Genomic DNA, 8991 nt, shown 5'->3' on the forward strand with positions numbered 1-8991 from the left:
GGGATCAGACACACATAAGTACTGATAACAACCCCTCTAAAAAGGATTCTCCAACCACCTCTGTAGGAAATAAACCTGCAACAACTAAGGTTGAGGAATACAAAGCCAAGATGCCTTATCCTCAAAAACTCCGCCAAGAGGAGCAGGATAAGCAATTTGCCCGCTTTGCAGACTATCTCAGGATTCTTGAAATAAAGATTCCGTTTGCAGAGGCACTTGAGAAAATACCCTCTTATGCCAAGTTCATGAAAGAGATCTTGAGTCATAAGAAGGATTGGAGAGAAACTGAAAGAGTTCTCCTCACTGAAGAATGCAGTGTAGTCATTCTAAAAAGCTTCCCAGCAAAGCTTAAAGATCCCGGGAGCTTTATGATACCATGCATATTAGAGGGTAATTGCACCAAGATAGCTTTATGTGATCTTGGGGCAAGCATCAACCTAATACCTGCATCCACTATCAGAAAGCTTGGTTTAACTGAAGAAGTCAAACCAACCCGGATATGTCTCCAACTTGCTGATGGCTCCATTAAATACCCATCAGGCGTGATTGAAAACATAATTGTTAGGGTTGGGCCATTCGCCTTCTCCACTGACTTTGTAGTGCTGGAAATGGAGGAGCATAGGAGTGCTACTCTCATTCTAGAAAGACCTTTCCTAGCGACTGGACGAACTCTCATTGATGTCTAAAAGGGGGAAGTAACCCTGAGAGTCAATGAGGATGAGTTTAAGTTGAATGCTGTCAAAGCCATGCAACATCCAGACACAACAAAAGACTGCATAAAAGTTGATCTTATTGACTCTTTGGTAGAGGAGATCAGCATGGCTGAGAGTCTCGAATCAGAGCTGGAAGACATCTTTAAAGATGTTCAGCCTAATCTGGAGGAATCAGAGGAATTGAAAGAGCCTCTGAAACTTCCTCAGGAAGAGGAAAAACCTCCTAAACCCGAGCTCAAACCATTACCACCATCCCTGAAATATGCATTTCTGGGAGAAGGTGACACTTTTCCGGTGATCATAAGCTCTGCTTTAAATCCCCTGGAAGAGGAAGCGCTACTTCAAGTGCTAAGGACACACAAGATAGCTCTTGGGTGGTCCATAAGGGATCTTAAGGGCATCAGCCCAGCAAGATGCATGCACAAAATCCTATTAGAGGACGATGCTAAGCCAGTGGTTCAACCACAGAGGCGGCTAAATCCAGCCATGAAGGAAGTGGTGCAGAAAGAGGTCACCAAGTTACTAGAGGCTGGGATTATTTATCCTATTTCTGATAGCCCCTGGGTGAACCCTGCCCAAGTTGTCCCCAAAAAGGGAGGCATGACAGTGGTTCATAATGAAAAAAATAAACTAGTTCCTACAAGAACAATTACAGGGTGGCGCATGTGTATTGACTACAGAAGGCTCAATACAGCCACCAGAAAGGATCATTTTCCTTTACCATTCATAGACCATATGCTTGAAAGACTAGCAGGTCATGATTATTACTGCTTTTTGGATGGCTATTCAGGCTACAACCAAATTGCAGTAGATCCCCAGGATCAAGAGAAAACAGCATTCACATGCCCATCTGGAGTATTTGCCTACAGAAGGATGCCATTTGGGCTGTGTAATGCACCTGCAACCTTTCAGAGATGCATGCTCTCTATTTTTTCTGATATGGTGGAAAAATTTCTAGAAGTCTTCATGGATGACTTCTCAGTATATGGAGACTCATTTAGCTCCTGTCTTGATCACCTGACACTGGTTCTGAAAAGATGCCAAGAGACTAACCTGGTTTTAAACTGGGAAAAATGCCACTTTATGGTGACTGAAGGGATTATCCTTGGGCACAAGATTTCGAACAAGGGAATAGAGGTGGATCAAGCTAAGGTAGAGGTAATTGAAAAATTATTACCACCTGCTAATGTTAAGGCAATCAGAAGCTTTCTGGGGCATGCAGGATTCTATAGGAGGTTTATAAAGGATTTTTCAAAAATTGCAAAACCTCTGAGCAACCTGCTAGCTGCTGACACGCCATTTGTGTTTGACACAAAGTGTCTGCAGGTGTTTGAAACTCTGAAAGCTAAGCTGGTCAGAGCACCAGTTATTTCTGCACCAGACTGGACATTACCATTCGAACTAATGTGTGATGCCAGTGACCATGCCATTGGTGCAGTATTGGGGTAGAGGCAAGACAAGCTTCTGTATGTCATTTATTATGCTAGCCGTGTTTTAAATGATACCCAGAAAAATTACACAACCACAGAAAAAGAATTGCTTGCAGTGGTTGATGAGATATTTTGATGAGAAACGAATTTCTACCAAAACACCCAAAACTAACCGGCAAGTGTACCGGGTCGTATCAAGTAATAAAAACTCACGGAAGTGAGGTCGATCCCACAGGGATTGAAGGATTGAGCAATTTTAGTTTAGTGGTTGATTTAGTCAAGCGAATCAAGTGTTGGTTGGGTGATTTGTGATTTGCAGAATGTAAATTGCATGGAATTAAAGAGAGCGGGAAAGTAAATTGCTGAAACTTAAAGGACAAGAAATTAAATGACAGAAACTTAAAGTGCAAGAAATGTAAATTGCAGAATCTTAAAGTGCAAGAAATGTAAATTGCTTGAAAAGTAAAGGGGATTGGGATGAGGATTTGCAGAATTTAAACAAGGGAAAACTAAATTGCATCAAACAGAAGAGGAAAAGGGAGTTGGGATTGAACCGGATCTTATAACAGCAAAGTAAATGAACAATGAAAGCATTAAACAGAGAATTGAAATGAGAATTTAGATCTCAGGACCCAGAGACTAGAAAACCAAGTCTAGATCTCAATGCCTTCCTAGATCCCACAAGAACAATAGCAAGGAAATTGTAAATTGCAAAGAAAAGAGATGAAGATCAAGTAACAGAAACAGAAATGCTAATTCAATTAACAGTAAAGGAAACAGAGAGATCCAAGATTGAGATTGAAACAGAATTTCTTCAATTCTCCAATCCAAGATCCAAGACAAAAGTCAAATGAAATTGAAAGCAATGAAAGCAAGAAATTAAAGTTCACTCAAGTTCAAAAGCTCTTCGAAAACTATTATGAAAATTCTAAAAGGAAAGCTCTAAAAGAAAACTCTCCAGCAAAAGCTCCCCAAACAAATTGAATTCTATCCTATTTATACACTTTCCAAAATGATCTTCAAGCCTTGAGTTGGGCCTTTGTTCTTGGTGGAATTGGGTTGAAAGAGGCCTTGGTTGATTGCTCTTGAAGATTGAAGAAGAACCGAAGTGAACCAATTGAACCGGAAATGGAGTTAGCCAACGTTGGTCTTCAACGTTAGGGTCAAAGTTAGGGGTCTAACTTTGACCCTAACTTTTCATATCAGCAAACCACATTCTTCTGGTTTAGACGTTGGCGCCAACGTTAGGGGTCTAACTTTGACCCTAACGTTGGCCTTGCTTGGTGTGATTGGTGCCAACGTTAGCCTCCACGTTAGGGGGCTAACGTTGGCGCAAACGTTGCCTACTCCCCCATTGTGATTTAAGTGCCAACGTTAGCCTCCAAGTTAGGGGGCTAACGTTGGCGCAAACGTTGGTAGCCCAGGGAGAAACTCTCAAGTTCCAACGTTAGCCTCCAAGTTAGGGGGCTAACGTTGGAGCTAACGTTGGCTACTTCCAAAGAGTGATTCATATGCCCAACGTTAGCCTCCAAGTTAGGGGGCTAACGTTGGGGCTAACTTCATGCAACCCGGTTCAATTTTCACTTATTCCATTGTCCTCTCTTCACTCCTAGCCATTCCTCTTTGCTTCAACCTTTCTCCAAGCCTTCTTCACCTATCATTGATCAACCAAACTAATCAAAGTTTTGCTCAAAATCATGAGGTATTCAATCTTCCACAATATGCAACAAATATAGTTCAAAACCTCATGAAATGGCATGAATTCACATATGGTTGGTTCAATCAAGGGAAACATGAAAATCTACTCAATTAGCTTGCTTGTAGCTTAAGAAAGTGCATAATTCTAATGAAAACAAAAGAAAAAGACTAGCTAAAATGGGCTAAGATGACTTGTCATCACAACACCAAACTTAAAGCTTGCTTGTCCCCAAGCAAGAAATAGATTTATGCTCCAAGGTTCTTTCAATTAAGATGGATTGAGGAACACTTGTAAAGTGCAGTGAGTGAAGTGATCAAGTATCAGTGGGGTGAACTCTAAATCATATGCTCATGCAAGGGCTTCAGTGCTCACTAGTCCTTACATATTGGGAGTCGTAGGTCTTAGGATTTTCATTCAAATGGTACCATGGAGATCTCTTTATGTGTAATCACCTTGAAGCAGCTTATAGTTTCTGTGCCTTGGTCTCGACTCTAAGTATCATGTCTCAAAGCGGCTCTTTAGATAAGCTTTCAATCAATACTCCTAAACCAGTTGGTTTTAAGGTATTAGATGTTAAAGCACCCCTAAGGATTTACTTGCTCAAGCCTCTTTCCTTGACACACTTCAACCACAAGCATTTTACTAGGCTAACAACTCTTTGAGTCATTGTTTCTTCTTTCTTTTCTGCCTAGTAATTGATGCTCAGAGCCTTGGACCATGTTCTTTTTGTTTTTGTATTTTCTTTTCTTTCTTTTGTTTTGTTTGCTGCTTCTTGGATCAATAGATTTTTGAGAATCTCCACAATACTTCTTTGAACTTCATGTCCCGCCTATGAGCTCCCATGCAAGTTTTCACAAGCATGCAACCTCAGTACAAAATCATATAACCAGAACCACCACTTCTCCTAATCTTTTGCTTGCCTCAAAATTGTTTAATTCCTTAATCCTTCTTTTCAAAGAACTTTCATGTGATGCATTTCTTGAAAATTGAGTGCAAACAAGTTTTGAAGATAAGAATGTTGTGAATGATCAGACACCTTGCTTATTGACTTATAAAGAAAGACTATGTTATGCAGGCAGGCAGGGGTAAATAAAAAAACTATGCTATGCAGATAGGCAGGATAGATCAGGATACAATCCAACTTTCAATCACAACAATATTTGATGCAAAACAATGACTTAACAATACAACCTGTTGAAGTTTGCTTGATTTCCTTCTTCTCATCATCATCATTACTGGCCTTTAAGTTCATCTTTTGTCTCTTTGGTTGATGATGCTTAATCCTTCTAACAGCTTGTATGGGCCTCTGCAATGATATTGAAAGTTGCTTGTTCCCCAAGCACTTGGAAACAATGGTTAATTTTCATGATTTATTTGCGGGCTTTTTGAACTTACTTTGGTGTGGGAACACCAAACTTAGTACCTTGCCCATGGTTAACCATGTGTGATAATTTCTTTTTCTCTTTCACAAGTGATAGAACTGGAAACTAAGAAATGCAGTAAAATGGCTAACTAGTTCATCCAGTATGCTTGAAGCCTATATTATGCAGAAAGTGAGAATGTGCTTTTAAGTAAGAATTTGGTGGAACACCAAACTTAGAATCCTTCATTCTCCCTTAGATTGTGTTGGTGTGCAACACCAAACTTAGCTTCTTGCATTATAGATGAATTTAATTAACCTTTTTATTAAAATAACTATGGAAAGAAAACTACCTCAGGTTGGGTTGCCTCCCAACAAGCGCTCTTTTATTGTCACTAGCTTGACATTGAAGCTTTCTTTTATGGTGGTTGATGACTGTAGTGCCTCAACTTGTCCCCTCTGATCGTGAGCTTCTTCTTTGTTCCTTGGTGCTCTATCTCAGCATGTTCTAGTGATAATATTTTGCTCACAGTGTAGTAATCGTTAGTCTGTTGGTCTGTTCCCAGTTGTTGATAGACTAACTGCACTTTGTCACCTTTGAAGAGCCCTTCTGTTGGGATTTTTTTGTTCTTCCACCCCTTTTTGATTCTGTTTTTGTTTTTCTTCCTTCCTTTTGTTAATTCTTCTTCTTTGAAAACAGGCTCCCTTTTGAAATTCCTTTTCTTAGTTGCCAATACTACAATGTTCCCTTGAGCTTCTTCATTACTTTGCACAGTCTCTTTCTCTTTTTGGCCTGCTGTATCGTCTATCTCTTGCTTGGGAGGGCAGTTGTTGTTTGTCTTGTTGATTTCCTCCCTCCACTGCAGATTCTCCTTGTCTGTTTCTGTACCATCCTTCTTTTCATTACTGTTCGGTGTTTCTGGTAGTACACTCAGAGTGATACTTTCATTATGCATCCTGAGGGTTAATTCTCCTTGCTCTATGTCTATGATGGCCCTAGCAGTGGCTAAAAACGGTCTTCCCAGTATAATGGAATCGCCCTCATCCTGATTCGAATCCAGGATCACAAAATCTGCTGGGAAGATGAATCTGTCTACTTTGACTAGAAGGTTCTCAATTATACCACTGGGGCATATCACTGATTTGTCCACCAATTCTAGAGACATCTGTACCGGTTTTACCTCTTTTATGCCTAACTTTTTCACTAGAGAAGCAGGCATCAGATTGATACTAGCTCCCAAGTCACACATCGCCTTCTTGATAGTCATACTGCCAATGGCGCAGGGTAGAAAGAAACTCCCAGGGTCCTCAAGTTTGGGAGGAAGTCCCTTCTGGATTAGTGCTCTGCATTCCTCAGTGAGCAGTACAGTTTCATTAACTTGCCAACTCCTCTTCTTGTTGATAAGTTCCTTCAAGAACTTTGCGTACAGGGGCATTTGCTCAAGTGCTTCAGTTAAGGGAATATTGATTTCTAACTTCTTGAAGATTTCAAGAAATTTTGGGAAGTGTTGGTCCTTAGTTTCCTTGTTAAACCTTTGAGGATATGGCAAGGGAGGAGTGAAGTTATTTCCCTGCCTTTGGTCCTCAGTTGGCTCTTCAATTACTTCCTTTCCCTTTCTTGATTTTTGTGGCTGATCTTCTTTTTCTTGAGCTTGATCCTGAGTTGGCTTGCTTGCTGCCTCCTTCTTGTCATTGACTTTCTCTTCTTCAGCTTGTTTCTTGTCACTTTCCTTTGGCTTCTTGGTTGCTTCTTCATTTTTCACCAAGACTTTTCCACTCCTCAATTGTATTGCCTTGCATTCTTCCTTAGGATTTGGGATTGTGTCACTTGGCAGTGAGCTTGAAAATTTCTCAACAGAAATCTGTTTGGAGATTTGCCCAATTTGCCTCTCTAGGCTCTTCATGGAGGCTTCATGGTTCTTGGTTGTCATTTCTTGGTGTTTCCACATTTTGTCTATCAAGGTTTCCAAGTTGGTGAGTCTGTGAGATTCAGGTGATGCTTGTGGTGGGTTGTGAAATGTGGATGGTGGATGGTAGGCATTTTGGTTGGTGGGTTGGTTATTAGATTGGTAATGGTTGGGGTTGGAGTAGTTGTTTTGAGGTTTTCTGTAGGGGTTTTGGTTGGTTTGCTGCTGGTTGTGGTTTTGGTTGTTTCTTAAAGTGTTTTGGTTTGAGTTTCTCTGCCATGGTTGTTGATTTTGGTTGTGATTGTCTCCCCACCTAAGGTTTGGGTGGTTCTTCCAAGAAGGGTTGTAAGTGTCACCATATACTTCATTTGGCCCAGAATTTTGGTTGTGCATGTACTGGACTTGTTCTTGTTGTTGCTCCTCTTGAGTCTCTTCACTCTGACCCCATGTGGTTGATGGCTGGCTAGTGTTGACTGCTGCAACTTGGAGACTGTCAATCCTCTTAGCCATTTGCTCAAATTGTTGTTGAAATTGCTGCTGCATCATCTTGTTTTGAGCTAGGATTGAATCCACTCCGTCTAGTTCCATTACTCCTCTTCTTTGTGATGGTTGGCGGCTTCTTTGATGAGCAAAGAAATATTGATTGTTGGCCACCATGTCCACAAGATTCTGAGCTTCCTCAGCAGTTTTCATTAGTTGTAGTGAACCTCCAGCAGAATGATCTAATGCCTCCTGAGATTTCAATGTCAGGCCTTCATAGAAATTTTGCAGCACATCCCATTCATTGAACATCTCTGGAGGGCACTTTCTGATTAAGGCTTTGTACCTCTCCCATGCTTCATACAAGGATTCAGCATCTAATTGTGTGAATGTCTGCACCTCAGTTTTCAGCCTGATGACTCTCTGGGGTGGATAGAATTTGGCTAGAAATTTAGCCACCAAGTCATCCCAACTAGTGATACTTGCTTGGGGAAAAGTTTCAAGCCATTGTGCAGCCTTATCCCTTAATGAGAACGGGAACAGCAGAAGCTTGTAAGTCTCAGGATTCACACCATTGGATTTGACAGTGTCACAGATCCTCAAGAAGGTAGATAGATGTTGATTTGGATCCTCCAATGGTCCTCCTCCAAATGAGCAGTTATTCTGGACCAATGTGATGAGTTGTGGCTTCAGTTCAAAGTTATTTGCATTGACATTAGGGGTGAGAATGCTGCTTCCACAATGTCTAGCATTTGCAAAAGTATAGGAAGCCAATACTCTCCTCTGTTGTGGTGGATTATTAACTCCTTCTCCTGGATTAGATGTATCTCCTTCCATCTCGTGGTATTCTTCCTCAGATTCTTCTTCTCCAACAATACTTTTCCCTCTTTCGGCTCTTCTTAACCTCCTGAGAGTTCTTTCGTCTTGTTCATGAAAATTGGGTATGGCTCTTTGTGTACCTGACATACAAGCAGAACATAAGAGCACACAAACCAGTGATACTTCAATCTACTGCTAGAATGAAGTTTTAGTTAGCTTAAGCAAAAATTCAAACAGTTAGTGGGTTAATCAAAGGTTAAAGAAAAATAAAGAAAAAGTGCTTGATCTAGATTACCACCTCACTTAATCATTGTCAATCTAATCAATCCCCGGCAACGGCGCCAAAAACTTGATGAGATATTTTGATGAGAAACGAATTTCTACCAAAACACCCAAAACTAACCGGCAAGTGTACCGGGTCGTATCAAGTAATAAAAACTCACGGAAGTGAGGTCGATCCCACAGGGATTGAAGGATTGAGCAATTTTAGTTTAGTGGTTGATTTAGTCAAGCGAATCAAGTGTTGGTTGGGTGATTTGTGATTTGCAGAATGTAAATTGCATGGAATTAAAGAGAGCGGGAA

The sequence above is a fragment of the Arachis ipaensis genome, chromosome B1 (assembly GCF_059453495.1).
Source record: "Arachis ipaensis isolate K30076 ecotype BB chromosome B1, ASM5945349v1, whole genome shotgun sequence".
Classification (NCBI taxonomy): domain Eukaryota; kingdom Viridiplantae; phylum Streptophyta; class Magnoliopsida; order Fabales; family Fabaceae; genus Arachis; species Arachis ipaensis.